This window comes from Emydura macquarii, unplaced genomic scaffold, assembly GCF_026122565.2.
Source record: "Emydura macquarii macquarii isolate MOO-44397 ecotype Brisbane River unplaced genomic scaffold, CSIRO-AGI_Emac_v2 contig_1644, whole genome shotgun sequence".
Taxonomy (NCBI): Eukaryota; Metazoa; Chordata; order Testudines; family Chelidae; genus Emydura; species Emydura macquarii.
The window spans coordinates 11,547,092-11,564,653 of record NW_027131781.1 but is presented as its reverse complement, the minus strand read 5'-3'; positions in this window follow the sequence as shown (position 1 = coordinate 11,564,653).

Here is a 17,562-nt window from a genome sequence, read left to right as displayed (position 1 = left end):
CACCTTTAATTAAATCATTTCGAACATTTAAAGGGCTCCTCAGCTCCAGCCTGGCCTCTTTGAATGGATGTGCTCCAAATATTAGATAGAGCCCTGCTTTCATCGGATGCCAACTTAGTCTGTCTCTAAGAAGGAAAACAAGAAAGCTTTGTGATTCGCCCAACTATGTGGATGCAGAAAGCCAGTAGGTGTGACGTAGACATCATTCTGCAAGGCACATCATGTGACGGAGGCATCTCAGGTGAAGAAAATTGTCTCTACTTAGGAGACATCTCCTGGATTTGGGAAGAGGGAAAGCATAGAAATTAGAGATGGAAAAGACTTATCAGGTCATTGGGTCCATACTATCTCTGCCAGCGTTGGAGTAATCCTATGATATGTTCTCCAGTGCTTTCGTCCACTCCAATTACAAATGATGCAAAAAGGCTTCCCCCCAGCTTCCCTAAGGAAGCTATTCCACTGTCTATTTCCTTACCTTTGGCCCAAATGTTCTTTGGTTAATTTCATCCCTCACTCACCGGAAGCCAGTGATGTTTTTCTTCCCCTCTTTCTAGGATAAAGAAACGAAGGGGGCATCTTTGGATGGGGAAGGGGCTGGGGGGTGGATTCTATCCTTGAAGAACAAATACCATTAATTCACTGAGAAATATATCACCCGAGCACCCCGCCCCAGGACCTCAAAGTGCTTTTACAGATGCCTTTGTGGTCCGTGGCACCCTGCTGAATAGTGGTTACTATTGTCAAGCAACTTTCTTCTCACACACAGAGCAGGCTGTAACCCAGAACCCACTGTAGGCAAGGAATGAGCTGGCATGTAGCACCCCAGTGGTAGCCCCCAACAGCATAGGGTTCTCTCAGCCTCCTTGTTCCCTTGCACGAAGAAACGTTTTCATGAATCACTTTTCTGTGCCCACATAGGTTGGACTGTAAGTGCTCATGCCAGCTTGCTAAGAGGGGTGAGCATGTGTGTCTGCCTTCCTTCTCTTCCCACCTGGGAGGAAGCAGGGCTGGGTATGGGCCCAACATGCTAGTCGTGTTGCTTAGTGCAAGGGGCTCAGAGACGATCATGATGCGGCTGGCGTAAGAACCCGTATAGACAGAATAGAGGTGTTAGAATAGACCTTGGGTAGGGAGCGGGCAGAGGGCACTGGAATAGCTCATTGAATGACTGAAGGTTGCAAGTGGGGGGGGGGGAGGAGTGGTGATCTCTCTTCCCGTACCCTCTTTTCAACCCCCTCTGTTCTCAAAACTTTCCAAATACGTCCTTCCTGCTGTTCCTGAGCAGCTCAGCCCTGCCCCACCGGACCACCATGTTTGAGGCCTGGGGGTTGAGGGAACCACTCTGCTTCTGAGAGATCCAGCTTCTGGATGCTTTGGCCGCAGGGTGTAACTATGGGTAACTAAGCAGATCTCAGATGAGGTCTAAGCCACACAGTGCGTATGGATCCTTAGCATCATATACTGATATCTGAGGAGCATTTTCTATTGACTGGCAACTGAGCTGAAGGAAATGTTCAGAACAAATCCCCAACCCAGGTGAAATTTGTCTGGCAGGGAACAGGGAGGCAAGAAGCCCCAGGCAGCTTCTCCCACTTCCAGCAGGAAACAGGGAGCCGGAGGGGTGAGGCGGGGAGCTGCCAGCAGAGCTCAGAGACCAGGCTCTCAGCTCCTGACACTGGGTGGAAGTGCTCCTGGTGAGGAGGCGCCCCAGCGACCCAAGGAGGGGAGTGTGGACATGAACCGCGGCAGTAATTAATGCGGTGGCTTTAAATCGACCTAACATAGGTTGGCTTGTCTTTGTAGGCTAGACATAGCCTCAGTTGGCAGAAACCATTGACATAAAGCTGAGGCAGTGAGTTGATCTGCTGTCCAACTGCTCCCTCTCATGTTCCTTGATCACGGTGTTGCTGCTGCTTAGCATTTGAATGGGGCATCCTGTAGGGGGAGGGAGACAGAGAGAGGGACCCCATTGGCAGGGCAAGTCCTCACCTCCTACCACTCTCGCCTGCATAAGTTCCACTGATTAGTGAGTGAATGGGAGGATGATTAAAGAGGCCATTGCCATTGTGTAGCCTCTCAATAGAGTGGCTACATTCAAGGATTTATTTTCAATTAAGACTTGAATAAATGTTTTGCAAATGGGAAGCTCTCCTGTTGAATGGGAAGGGCTTTTAAACACCTGAAGCATAATTCTACCTTGTTCTTTGCCCTAGCATGCCAGTGTGTGTGTGTGCGTGCGTGTGTGCGTGCGTGCGTGCGCGTGCGCGCAGAGCAGCGACATGTTTCAATTCAAGTTTTGATTTAAATGTACCTTCTTTTTTTTTTCTCCATGTGCTTTGTTTAAAGAGCCGCTGTTGACACCTGGTGGAAAACTTTGGAAGCCATTCTTGTGAAAAACATTTCTGCCCTCTTAGACATTTGTGCTGTGTGCGAATTCTTCCGTCAGTTATATTATTTATTACAATTATTAATTCACAGTAGCATCTAATGGCTGTGTCCAAGACCAGGGCCCAATTGTGCTAGGAACTGGACATGCACACATAAGAGACAGCACTGACTCCAGAGAGCTTACACTCTAAATAGACCAGACAAAAATGATATTATCCCCATTATACAGATGGGGAATGGAGGCACAGATCCTCCAAAGTATTTAGGCGCCTAACTCCCATTGATTCCGATGAGAGTTAGTCACCTAGATATTTTGAGGATCCAGACCAAAGCGATGTCTGCAGCTGAGCTGGGAGTCTCAGCTCACGTAGACACACTGCTGCTCGCTGTGCTCAAGCTAGGGTTAGCCCCCTGAGTACACAGCCTGGGTGCTGGATTGTACTCAAGGCAGTTAGCCAGTGCAGCTGCCCCCGCCACCGTGGACACTAACTCTAGCAGAGCCAGCACAAGTGTGACGCTGGCAAACCAGGGGCCAGCTCTTGCCCAGCCTGCAGGCATTAGCTAAGAACTGACAAACTCATAGCTGGAGTTGTTTTGTCTGTTTATTAGTTTTGCTCAAAATAGGTATTAGTCCTATAACAATGTATTTCGTGGTTAGATTCTAGGAAATGCTTGTAAGTTGCTGCGTGCCTTAATCTGACTTGTACTGTCTGTATTCCAGTTTGTAAGGAAGTATGTAAATTTTGCTCTATAACTTTGAAAATGTTTGCTCTGAATTTGTGAACCCAGGCATGCGAATCATCCCTCCCCACATCCAGAAGGACTATCAAAATCAGATGGTCCATCAAGGAATATTGATCGCAGTGCAAAGGACTGATTAATGGCCCTATCGCCCCATGCAGTACATGCAGAAGGCCTCATCCCATTGCTTTGAATGCTGGGAGAGGGAAATAAAAATAGAAGATGTGAAGGTTTTTCTCCTCTTTGCTGTTTGAACTCTCACCGGGCCAGAGAAACCAAACTGAAGCCAGAGATTCCCAGGACCAGGGGTTATCTCCTGGGTCCATACTGAAAGACACTCTGAATTGTCGGATCACTACAACTCAGTCACTCTTAGGATTTAGATAGTAACTCATTTGTGTGTTTTTGTTTGCTTGCTTTAACCTGTAAATAACTCTCTTATTCCTTTTTCCTAGTTAATAAACCTTTGGAGAGTTTATTACAGAATTGGCTACAGGCATTGTCTTTCGTGTAAGATTTAGGATACCAATTGATCTGGGATAAGTGATTGGTCTCTTGGGACTGGAAGCAATCAGAATATTGTGTGATTTTTGGTGTAGGTGACCATTTATCACCAAGTCCAGTTTGTCTTGGTGTCAAGATAGACTGGAGAGTCTAAAGGAACTGTCTGTGACTCCATGGTAAGACTGTTTAGTGATTCAGGAGTTCACATTTGTTACTGGCTTGGTGAAATCTAATTATAGAACACACCATCCGTTTGGGGTGTCTGCCCTGTTCTTGATTGACAATCTACCTTGAGGTTGGCACCCACTCCAGACAATGTGACAACAGGTACATCTACATGAGCAAGTAATCACACCTCTCGGCTCAAATGAAGACCCACACAGTGACTTTCCTACGGTCACACAGGAAGTCCATGAGAGAGCCAGCTCCCTTAAATCTTAGCATAGTGCATTCACCACAAGACCGCCCTTCCTCTCAGAACTAAAGGCGTGTTCATGTCGATAAAAATCTTTCGCCAAAACTTTCAAACCTGGGTGCCCAAGGCCAGGCTGTTGAACAAAAGTGGGAGTCCTGCTAGGAACCCCCTGCTCCCGCTGACAGCTTCAAATTGGAATGTGAATCAGATCTGAACATGACAGGGCCTTGACGACCCGTTCAGGAAGGGTGCTCCATGCATGAAGAGCATAGTGGAAGAAAGCACAGAGATGGCTGTGGGAGAAACAGACAAAGCGTGAGCCCAAGCTGGCCTCATTAGCAGAGAACAGTGGCATGGGGCAAGTCAATAGGGAAGAGCAAAGTTTGGCAGGCTTTGAAGGCAAGGACAAGAATCTTGATTCAGTGGAGAAGTTGGATCCCAGGGATGAGATCTTGGACTAAATTACTTTTAAAGGACCAGTGACTGTTCCCTTTGGAAGATTCTCTCCTGTAGGTCAAATCTCTCCTCTTCTCTCCTAGGCCACATCCTTACATAATGCATTGTTAATTCCAGAAATAGGCCATCAATGTGAACAGTCAACTTTTTTCTCACAAGGCATTTAACAACATTCTTGCCGCTTTTCAGCGAGTGAAACTTCATTGGCAGAGTTTGGGAAGGAACATTTGGCCCTTTCTGCATCTGAAATAGTGCCATGAACCTAGCTCAAATCTTCGGTGGCCTAGAGACTGTGCCTTCTACAGGCTATGCCCTCCATGCTTTCACAACCTCCAGGCTGGATAACTGTAGATCACTTGTTCAGAGCGAGGGATGAAAAAAATCTCCCTTAAAGAAGGTGAGCAGCTGTAATGTAGGTCATTGGAGTGCATTACCCAAGTGCTTGGCTTACTCCATTATGCCCCCTCAAAATACTCGGTCCCATTCAAAGTCTTGGTTCTAATCTTCAAAGCCTTCCAGGGAATTGTCCCTAGATACCCAAGAAATTGCCTCTGAAACAGTGATCTCCCCTCATGGCTACATTCCTGAGGACCTGTCAGCTGTAAGGGTGAGACCCAGGAGAGTAGAAAACAGAGCTTTCCCTCTGGCTGCTCACTCCCTCAGGAGATCTGAATGACCATGAATCTCAGAACGGTATGAACAAAGTGAAAGAATCACTCCGACTTAACAGCAGCTTTTCCCACAACGTCAGCAAGGAAGGTGAAAGAGGCGAAAAAAAGAAAAGAAAAAGGTAGATGAAGAAAGAAGGGCAAATTTTCTTGAAATGCCCATCTTTGCTGGAAGAAAGGAGAGAGCAAGACAAGACTACAAGCCAGTCTTTGGAGGTTTTAAAACTCTGTTTGTGCCCCCAGACTCCAGTGGGGATCTCTGTGAAAACATAGCGAGATCTCACACCCTTTAAACAGATGTTTCTTGGATTTCAAGACATGTTTTCCTAGCGGCGAGACTGTGGATGTTCTGACACAGGTACAACAGGCCAAAGAGAGGAAACTTGCAAGGAGCCCCTCTTCCCCCTTTGAACATCTTGTGCAAGGATATCTCACACCTGCATTCCCTGGGAAGCACGGGGGGCCTGCTGTTTGGGTGTGCACAGCTCATGGCTTCCAATGCCACATGGCCCCATGGAGCAGCCCCTCCTACTCACCAGACCAGTCAGGAAGGAATTGAACAAGGCCATAGCCTATTGGTAAAACTGTTACCTACCCAGCTACTCATCCTGGAAAGCTGGCTTTCTCTGCTGCCTGTCTGCTACAATGGCAGAGCCACCCTGCCTCCCAGCCAGCATCTTGATTGTCTGGCACAGGGAGATGAGCCAAGTTCCTACTGTGATGTCTACTGTGAAAGCAGGAGCCAGCTGGGCTCCTACACTCAGTACATTAGCTCTTTTAATACACCCAGCGTTTGGGGTCTCGGTGCCTCTGATTGAAATTCAAAAATCCCAGCGACTTCTTTCCCTTGTCATTAATTTCCTAATGTTCCGGTTCTGCTGAGCTAATGCCCCTGTCAGGGCCAAGAGCTTTTCTTACACCACTTTATTTGTCACTCTAATCAATAGCAAACTTTATTGGATGGCTTGTTCTGGTACAAAGGAGGAAAGCACAGGGGGGGTATAATTTCCAAAGCCATGGAAGTGGGAGAAGATTTAAAGATCTCTCTGTCCTGATGATCCTGCTCCACAGAGGGTAGTTAAGCCTCGAGACAGCAAAAGACCAGGCAGACACACTGGGAGGAGAGGGGAGGGAGGCCCTTAACTTTACAGGACTCAACATCTCCAAACATGAAACCTCCAGCAGCTTGTATGAAAACTGATGGGGGAGTGCGGATAAGAAAACTTGATCCAGGTTAAAATAAAAGCAGGGGTTTTAAACTAGTGTAAATGTGTGCATGTGTCCCATTTCATTCCCAGTATGCACAAGAGGATATTTTTTATTACAAACCTTTGAGCAGTGAGTGTGAAACCCTGTGAATAGTGAACAAAAGTTATTGTCACCTGATAGCTGTTTGATGGCATGTGTGAGATGAGATTGGTGAGTTTCGGTGCAGAGCCTCGTGAACAGATGTTAAATGATCATCTACATTTCAGGCAAAAAGGATAATGGTATGAAAAATACAAAACAGCAAACCACAAATATTTTATGAATGGTATAGAATCATACACCATACAGACTCATGCATGAATCACACAATATATGATCCCTTGCTTGATGACTGCAGAATAAAGTGTTGCTAAATGCAGGACAGAATGTTTCCTTGATGGGATGTAGGACATTAAAATAAATGATGGCCCTTAAGACAAGGGCTAGGTGGTCACCCTACCATGTTTGAAATGACAAAAAGTGCCACCACAATTAGCACCTTTGTTGGTAGTAGAGATGGGCTTCCAGTCATAACTTTCAGCTCCCAAAGTTTGAGGATATTTGGATCTAGAGTTTTGGCTATATCCATGTGACAGTGTATCATATGCTAGGTCCCTCCGTGGAGATTCAGAGCTATTTTGCTGACTCACCTGGAAGCCAGATGAGGTGGGTCCTATTACAGCCCAAGAGTATAAAAAGAGTAGAAACACAGAAGACTGTAAGAAACCATCTTTGAAACAGTGAGAGTGGTCTGTTGTTATTTAAGATCATTAAAGGTAAGCCTGAGGCAGCAGGTAAGTTTGTACCTGACCGGGGGGGGGGTGTGTGTGTGTGTGTGTGTGTGTGTGTGTGTGTGTGTGTGTGTGTGTGTGTGTGTGTGTGTGTAAAAAACATGTCAGAAACAAAGCTGGAGTATCTCCTGCTTACAGACCATCATAAAGAGAGGGGCCAGTTGTGAAATTTGGCACTTGATTATACATGCATGCATACCCTGTCTGTTAAAAATCTGGGAGTGTTTGAATCTCGGGTTTTGGCCAGCCCATCTCCAATGTGAAACTCAGTAGAAATCCCTGCATGCTGCCAGTTTTAAAAATGAAATCACATGCCCTCTTCTCTAGCTCCTGGTCTTTGGAAGGTTTGGCTCCAGATGTGGATTCAAACTTTATAGTCCAGATCCATCTCTAGTGTCTGCCTTTGACCTTCACTACAGGCCAGGGTATGTCTTCTCCACTCAGCAGCCATAGGAGGGAGAAGAGCACTCATTATCCTTGGGGATTGTTCCGAGAAGACACGGAAACTAGAAATGGTCCGTGCCAAAAAATTCAGTTCCAGGCCTGGAAAGTTTGGAAATGCTGGGATGTCAAGTTTTGGTTCAGCCCATTACAAACACAGGTCATTTCAATCCATGCTCAGGTTCAGAAGCTGGCTATCCCCCAAATTTGGATCTGGCTGAAGAATATGAGAAGACCCTACAGTCACAGGAAACTGATCACATGGGTTAAGCCCACTTGATCCTAATGGATGATCTGTGATCAAAGCACAACAGAAAAGTTCTAACACCCTTAGACCCTTGGGACAGGTTTCTGTCCAACTCCAGATCTGGAAATCCGTTGATCCCAGAGCACGTGAACAGCACTGGCTACAGTTTCACATCTAATCTGGGCTAGTCCCAGCAATGGAGCTCCTGCCCCAGCCTCCCATTTTCTAAATTCAGTATGATCGGAAGGGAACGCTTTTATTCCTATATTCCATGCTGCTTTACCAGACAGGCTCTCAAACCTAATTAAGCTTAGCGTTATCATTGTTTTTATCACATTAAGATCCCACTTGGCTCTCAGCAGCACAGACCACAAAGTCAACACTGCATCTTTAAACAGAAACAACAGATTTTGGTTCAATTAAAAATTCATTAAAATGTAAATTAGTTTGGAATTTTCTTTCTTCTGGTGCCTATTCAGTGTGGTACTTTAATTGCACAGAGCGTTAAGAAGAGGGCAACTCTAGGAAAAGGGAGAAATTGCTCTCCATATACTCACCTGATGAAATGATCTTTGAAGGGAGTTTAACTCTTTTCCATCATGCACTGCAGCTTCTGTTGTCACACAGAAGGTCTCCATTTCACTCCCAACACATTCAACCACCTTAATGATCTGAACTATGTTATTTTAAAGCTAAGGTGAATGACCGATTAATGTTATCATGCAACTTTGATTCTTTTCCTTTCTTCTTCCTTTGAAATTCTCATAATGCTCCCAGGGAAACTTTTTCCAGGAAGGCCCATCTTGAAAGCCAGCTGGTTCATAGCAGATTTGACTAGGTGTGCCAGAGTAAATTTACTGGCTATATCCCTTATAGATTCTGCAGCAACCATGGAGGTTTAACGCCATATTTTCTAGACAATGCTTTGCTTCTAATGTGCTATAAAAATATGTGTGGGCATAATTTTTTATATGTGTTTTATTTTATTTTTCTTAACATGGTAAACCCAATCACTATAGCAAGTTCATTAGTTTTACTTAATTGCTAAGAGCACATTCAGAATGTACAGTAAATGCAACTTAATTGAGAACTAATTAACTTGTTATAGTTATCTCGTTATTTGCCAATTAAACTTTTAAACATTCTTTCCAGTAGATAAAGGAACAGTGAAATTCTATTGGGCCAAATTCAGAGCTTGGGTAAATGGGGCAACTCAATTCTCTCTCTCCTCTTTTTCCATAAAAAAAATCCACCCAAACAAGGGAGGTGAATGACTGACTGATTGTGCAGGGGAAACAGTGGAAATGTTTGTGCTCAAAGTGCTGTCAAAAGCATAAAGCAAACAAAATCAAGAATAATATTTTCTTTAATCTCTTACAGTCCAGGCATTTTAGGTGTTACAGTCTGGTAAAAAAAATATTCATATCAGCATGGCACTGTTAAATTCATAGCATCTCTTTAATGTTTGTGAAACATTTTGAAGGTGAAAATATTAATTAAGTGTTAATAATTAAAGTAAAAGGCGAACTCTCTGGGACTCCTGGAGCTGACAGTAAAATCACTGCACAGATGTATGTATTACTGTGGAAAGAGAGAAGAGCATGAACACACCACACACATGGGAAAACTAATGGGATCTTCCTGTCATGGGAGATATTTCCCACTTTTTTTTTTTTTCAAAATGAAAATATATGAGGGAAAGGATTAATCCTAGAGATAGAATATGATTATAATAATGAGAGCTGGAGAAGGGATAGTTAAGTGCTAATATACCATAGTGATCAGTAAATTGGACTGGATTATATTAGATTAGATTAAATAATCTCTTGAAAGCAAAGAGAATTTGATATTTCAGAGAGGCACCTTTGTGATACGAGCCAGCCCTGAAGAGCCTAATCCAGCCTTGGCAGGTGCTTTGGGATTTGAGTCTATTTATGCCTAGGCTGAATCTTGTCCAAAAAGTTTAAATTAGAGATAGGTCTGGGCAGGTCAAATTGTCTAAGAACCTCATGCCCACCCACAGGTCCTCCTAACTTTCCTCCAAATCCCAAACCAAACCTATTTTTTCTCCCCTTGTGATTTCCAGGAAGGTCCGTGGTACAACGAGAGAGGCTGTTCTCAAGAGATTTCCTACCCAATTTTGCACAGCCAAGACGACAAACCCATCCAGGGACCTTTCAGGTACTTGCTGAATCTAAACATTTTGATCACTCCTGCGGTTTAAATAAACAGAATTCCCTGCGTGGAAAGGTGGTGTTCTGGAGGATACTGGAAGCATACCAAAAGACTGGCATGCTCTCTCTTGTGCGGTTACCCAAGGTGTGCTAGGACAGCAATGTTTGCACAGTCAAGTATTAGGAGCTTTTATTACATTTTTACAACGTTTTCACTACATGTTTTATGATGTTGTTATAAGCTGCTATCATGAAAGCTGGAGCGCTAAAACTCGTTTGATCATTATATTTCCATGTATCAATGGAGATTATTCTTTTTTCACTAGGAATGTGTGAACCTCAGAAGGCTCATGAGTTTGACTGAGTGCAAAGTCCAGGCCTCAAATCCAGCCCGGGTGTAAACTCAATCAGGTCAATACATGTACACTGATGCTTATGTGTTCTTTTCAAGTTATTGGGGCATCAAGCTGGCAAAACTGGGCTGGAAATCTGGTGAGAAGGGCTATGTGAGATCTAGTGGTTTGTTTCATCCAAGTTTTTTTGTCAGTTTGGTATTATGTGGGTTCCCGTGTCCTGAAATTCTAAAAACTGAAGGGGTTTGTCATTTAAAATGCCACAGTTGACTTCAGTGGGAGTTTTGAGTGCATGAGGAAAGCAGGGTCAGGCCCCTAGATAAGAATGAACTTCTTATAATTGAATTCAGAAGCCAAAGTAATTGTAACCGGTAGATCCCCTGGTTCTTCAAGTGCTGCTTTTTGTGTGTGTTCCACTGTGGAGCATGCATGCACTTCTTGCGTCTGAGACCATAGACTTCTTGCTAGCAATGTCCATTGGTCTGTGCCTGCGTTCTCCTCCTCTTACTCCAAACCAAGGGCATAAAGGGTGACATGGACCAACCACCTCTCCCGTTCCTTCTCTACCGCCTCATGGTCTGAATCAGAATCCTCCAGCATCCAAAGCTGAGCCTCTATCTTCAAACCTGCAAATATTGTAAATAGAGTTATGTTAGTTATATCTAGTTTTAGTTTCCTTAGAATTAATTTCTAGTTAGTATTTGGGGACCTCTAGTCCCCTTAGGGAATCTTCTTCCTTCCCAGTACAGGATGAATATTATACCCACACTCCTTCCCAGTCATCAAAGACCACCAACTGTGCCTTTATTGCCTGGGAAAAGCCCATTTCTCATGGAGTGTACCATTTGCTGCTCCTTTCCCAGTCTCACCCAGCAATCACATAAATTCAGTCTTAGGAAACATCCCATGGATTCTGCAATGAGGCCCCAGTCTAATCACAGCTGGGCAGACCCGTGCTTCGGGCAAAAGTGTTGAGAAGTGCTTCTCCTAGCACAACGACGACTGATTCAGGGGTGGGCAAAAGCAGGGTCAAGGTCTCCTCTCCTCAGATCCAACATGACAGTAGAAAAAAATCCCTCACAATCTCCCATCCTAGAAGAACCAATCATCAAAAGGGAGATTTCCACACTGATGGTCTAGAGGGACTATGAAAGGAGGGGTCTGATCTCCCATTCCATCCGCCAGTCACATCCGCATTTCAACTTTGATGGCATCAAAAGCACTGCCACAGAACTGGAACTGACATTTTCCTCTTCAGGGGAATCAGACTTTGCCAAAGGTCCAATTTCACCTCCAGTGAGAGAGGCCAGCCCAGACAGGGAATCAAGAATCTTCTGGGTCCTACCCCATCCTCACAAGTCTGGGTACCCTCCTTGCAACCAGTGCAACCTGATGCATTTGGGACTCCTGCACCCTACCTTCGATTCCTTGTACTGGCCTTCCAGGAGACCATGGGATCCATAAGCATGACACCCTAAATCCGTGCAGTCTCACCAGGAAACTCATCACCTGCTCCCTCCTAGGAACCAATCAGAGCTTGCCCCAGAACCCATGGCCGAGCAGGATGAGGAAGAGCCTGATTCAGCAGCACTGCCCATATTGTCTGGAATATTATCCTCCTCCCTGGAGGAGGTGATTGCTTCAGCCTCACTGTCTCCTCCAGATGACTATAAACAGTTTCAGGAGCTGTTGAGGAGAATGGCAGGCACTCTCCAAATTCCTAGAGTCATTTAGGAGTCGCATTACAAGCTCCTGGATATTTTATAAACCATGGGACTTAGCAGAGTAGCACTCCCTGTAAACAAGGCCGTCCTAGAACCAGCTAGAGCCTTACGGCGTATCCCAGCAACATGAGCAACTCCCCCAAAGATGGCAGAAGAGAGAGATTTTCATTCTAGCCAAAGGAGCAAAGTATTTGTTTGCCCATCCTGCCCCAAACTCTTTGGTGGGTCAGGTGGTCACAGAGAAGAGTAGGCAACAGCACCCAGTACCTATTCCTGAAGATACAGAAGCCAAGTGTTTGGGCCTTCTGAGTAGGAAGGTGTTCACCTTCACCAGCATTCACTCAGAGTATCCAATTACCAAGTTCTACTAGCAAAATACGTGAATTACTCAAAGTTCTCGAAGTTCAAGGATAAGCTCCCTTCGGAGGATAGGACACAATTCCAGGCCTTTCTTGGTAAAGGTATGTTGGTGGCTAGGACATCACTACAGGCCACAGTTGATGCATTGTATGAAGATCAAAGGCAGCTGCTAGAGTTATGTGCCACAAATCTTAGATGCAGTTCTCAGGATTCCCGGGGCGGGGAGAGGTCCAATCAACATGAGGATCTGCCTTTTGATGAGAACCGTTTATTCAATGAAAAGACTGAGTACTTACACGCACTAGAGCGACCCTGTGTTCCTTGGGTATATACACACTAGTGCCATAGAGAAATATCACAAGCAGTCCTACAAAGCTAAGCTGCTCTCACAACCCCTTCACCATCAAAGGGCATATGAGCCACCAAGGAAGCAGCAGAAGGTGCAGAAAACTAAACATAATACTCTTCGTTCCACCTCCGCCTCCTTCCAACATCAATCCCCTGGCAAAAGATGCTTCTGATGAAACTTTCGAGGCCTGTACTCAGATGCCATCTCCTTCCAATTCTGATATCCAGTTTGGTGGCTGCCTCGCACTTTTTTCCCCACAATTGGAATATGATAACAACGGACAAGTGGATCCTCCATATCATCTACTTTGGCTACACCATGGAATTCCTCGCTCCTCCCTCTTCAAGCACCACTCTCACGAGGGGATACTCACCCAAGAGGTGGATTCCCTTTTCTGATGGGGCATCACAGAACTGGTGCCACATCAACATCAAGGAAAGGGTTTTCATTCCAAATACTTCCTGATCATCAAGAAAAAGGGAAGATGCGACCCATCCTGAATCTTCAGCAACTCAGTGGTTGAGGTTTTGTATGGTCACCCTGGCATCCACAATCCCATCCCTAGACAGAGACACTTGCTTCATAACTCTCTACAGGAAAAATGCCTATTTTCACACAGACATTCATGCCTCCCACAGGAGGTTCCTCAGGTTTGTGGTAGGTCCCAACAACTACTAATACAGGGTACTTCCTGTATTGTACTAGTAACAGTACCCAGAGTGTTTGCAAAAGTATTCTCAGTAGTGGCAGCACATGTTCGTCACAACGGCTTGACAGTCTTTCCATGCCTAGATGATTGGCTGTTGATGAGCAGATCCAGGATGGACGTTCTGACATCAACTTAACCGCTGGGGATCTAAGGGAATACAGAAAAGTCTGTCCTGATTCCTACATAAACTATGGAATTCATAGGAGTGATTCTGGATTCTATCAGAGCAAGAACTTATCTTCCTATAGACAGATTCCAAGCAATGAATAATTTAATCAATCAACTCAAGAAAAGTCCACGGACATCAGTTCATTCCTGCCTTATACTTTTAGGCCACACAGTGTCACGCACCTATGCAACATCTTTCATGAGGCTTCCTCTCCAGTGTCTGCTAACTCGGCTTCAAACAGCTTATGTGCCCGGCAAACACAGTGTAGAGCAATTAGTAATGATCCCCTCCAGAGCAAAAGACTCTCTAACATGGTGGGCAAACAAAGTTTTTTGTGGCAGTTCCCTTCCTTCTCCCACACCTGAGAGAACCTTGGTCTCAGATGCATACCTACTAGATTGGGGCACCCACCTGGATAAGCAAAAGGCACATGGACTCCTTGGGAAGCCAGAATGCAAAAAAACCCCAAAACCTGCTAGTGCTGAGAGCTGCCCAGGAAGCCTGAACAGTGCTACACTACTGCAAGTCCCAAGTACAGATGTGCTGCCCTGGTGTAATATAGGGCTAGTATTGGTGTGGCTTGCTCTAGTTTGAAACTAGGGTGAGCTGTTCTGGTATAATGTGTTTACACTGGTGGCTGGCTACACCCAGAGCAACAACAGTAGAATATCTCCAGTATAACATGCCTGCCTTTAGGAGCTGTGGGAGTTCAGCACCTCACAGAATTGGCCCCTTTTTAGCTTTTTGATGGTACTAACTGCACAGATATATTAATCAGCTTTTCCATCCAGCTTCAGTACAAATTTCCAGGCTAAAGATAGTCTTATCTGCCACTGATGCCACTGATTAAACATTGATTTGTGCCTTTCTTGTATTGTGTCTTAGACTCATCCTCAGTAACTCTTCCTTCACTAAGCACTCAGACTATGCTCCCGAGACAGCAGCTTGTTGTAAAATGCCTCTGCCAGGGCTCTTGCTCCCAAGAGAGCCTTTTCTCCTGAATGTTTAGAGATGTCTATAAAGTCGATGAATATCACTGCCCAAAATTCCCTGGGGAGGCCCACGAGCAGGTAGGACAGAACACAAAAAGGGCATGAGATGATGTGCACGCCAGGAGGGGACATGCCAGAGCTTTTTAGGAAGTACATTACAAGGATCTGGATTTCTTAGCAGACTCACAGCTGTGATTTATTCATAGAAAGGAGTAAGGGAAATCTTTCTGCTTCCCCATACTAAAACTCTCGGTTCCCTGGCTTTAGTCATTCACTAACCTACCAGGCAGGAGATGCATACCCCATTCTCTATAGAATATTCTGCTGCTTGTGTTATTGTTTGCTAAGTATATTGTGGCAGACTGTTTACCTCATTCTGCAGCCTCAAGATCTTTGTGCAGCTTCTCCTCTCTAGGAATTTCATAAATAAATCACTAAGTAAGGAAGTCAACCCTCCCCCCCTCAAACACACACACACACACACACAACCCTCCTCTGTATTTGTAGAGATCACTTAAACCTTCCAGGAATGTTACTTGCGATTGCTCCCTTCTGATGGTACTAGGCTTAAATCTAACAGGTCAATTATTCATACTCACCACAAAGGGCCCTAATGATCCAATACGATAGTACAACCAGATTTAAATATAACCTGAATTTTGTTTCCCTGGCTATGTAGACATCTAAACCTACAAACCAGGTTTTCTAAGGAGTGGATTTTTAGGGGCTCAGTACCCACAGCTGGGACCAGATATTCAAAATCATCTCAGCTCCCATTCAGACACCCAAATGACAGTATGATTTTCAACAGTATCTGCTCCCAGCTGCTCCCATTATGACTTACATGCACCAACATACTGAACTCTTCTGAAAATCTGGCCAGAAGTGATTTTTTTCATCACCTTGTCGTAGGGCAGATCCTTCGCTGTTGTACACTGAAGTCAATACTGATTTACATCGACTGAGGACCTGGTCTGCAGGATGCTTTTAATTTTGGGTTTATGCTATTGCTCTCTTCAGGACATGAGAAGTCCCTCTATTCTGATGACTTGCAGTGCACTCAAGGTTTTTGTGCACAGCACAAAAGATACAGGGGAGGTTTGCACTGACAGACCTTAGTGCAAAAATAGCTCTAGCTATTGGTGGGATTGAAATGACCATGGCTCTAGTTAGAATTCAAGCATCTTCCTAAAGTTAAAATAGGTTTGACATGAAAGCCCCATCTGCACAGAGTTTGCAGCCTTTTAATTACAGCAACAGGCTCCCTTCTCTGCCCTCTTGGACCACAGCTAACAGACTGGATGCTTCCAAGTTTATAAGCAACTGTGTTTTATATATTGGGTCCCCTCCGCTGATTCACCATACAGTCTGGTGCAGCCCCATACAATTGGAAATAAATTTCTCTTGCCCCACTCTCTGGGGAGGAAAAGGGCAAGATCTCAGCATGCTGTGTCCCCTGGCCTGTGCCAGCCACCCCCTTCCCATTTCCTTTCTGTCCTTTTAACTGTTCCCAGCTGATGGGTTGATTGCTCTCATTAGCTCATCAGTCTCCTGCCTAATTAAGCTATTGAGCACCCCTGCTACTATTAAATCCACTGGTAGGAGGCAGGGGAAACAGCTAGTACCTTATTGGCCAGCCCTAGGCTCCTAGCACTCTGTTACACTACTAATAAGAGTGTGGGGGAGGGGGGAGGAAAATGTATTTTTACACTGGCCCTGAATATCTCACCATTTATTTTAAAAAGAACAAATAATAAGGGCTCTCCTTACAGGAAAGAAATCCCATGTGTGAGCACAAGAGATCACATGTGCATGGGGATTTTCAGTGCTGGTGAAATCTGCCCAGCTGGCAGGGGCTGCAGACTGAAATCTTCCACATGTCCACAGGACAGGTACAGCAGAGAAAAGAGCAGGGCAGGCTGCCAGTGGGCTGCACTAGGATGTGTCAGTGCTAATCCATGTCCATTCATCCCTTGACCTTCCTGCCCAGATGGTCCCAAAAGGGTGCCAATTAATGCCAAATGGGAAGGAGGTTTTTGGGAGATGAACAGCTACCCACTAGAAATGGACTGAGTCATCTCTTCTCTTGAGAAAAAGAAACTGCACTACTGAAAATATGATTCTCTCTCCTCCTCCCCTACTTGCCTGGTTTTCTTAAAGAGCAGGACCAGAGTGTATTATCTTTCAGACATTAAATTACCCTTGTGAGTACGCCTGTACTTCAGTGAAAAGACACATCCCATAGAGAAGTGCTTATACAAAACTTTTAAGCAAGTACCTATCTAGGAAGTTTTACTCTTGTGAAATAGAATAATAGAATTACATGGGCTGGAAGAAACTTCAAGGGGTCATTTACTCCATCCACCCCGCAGCTGAGGCAGGACCAAGTATAACTAGACCAGCCTTTAGATCCTAACCTGTTCTTTAAAATCTCCAATGATGGGGAGCCTCTTTAAAAGTCTGTTCCAGAGCTTAACTATCCTTATAGTCAGAATGTTTTTCCTAATATCTAACCTAAATCTCTCTTGCTGCAGATTTAGCCCATTACTTTTTGCCCTACCTTCAGTGGACGTGGAGAACAATTAATCACCATCCTCTTTGTAACAGGCCTTAATGTATATGAAGACTGTTATCAGGTTCTCCCTTAGTCTTTTCTCAAGACTAAACATGGCCAATTTTTTAATCTTTCCTTATAGATCAGGTTTTCTGGCCTGGTTTTCAAAACAGCTGTAAAGAGTGACCTAGTTTCTGCCAAGTTCAGGACAAGATGAACTATTGGTATCTTTCTAGCAGAGACGGGCCAGAATCAGAACTTCAAATCCAAAAATGCCAC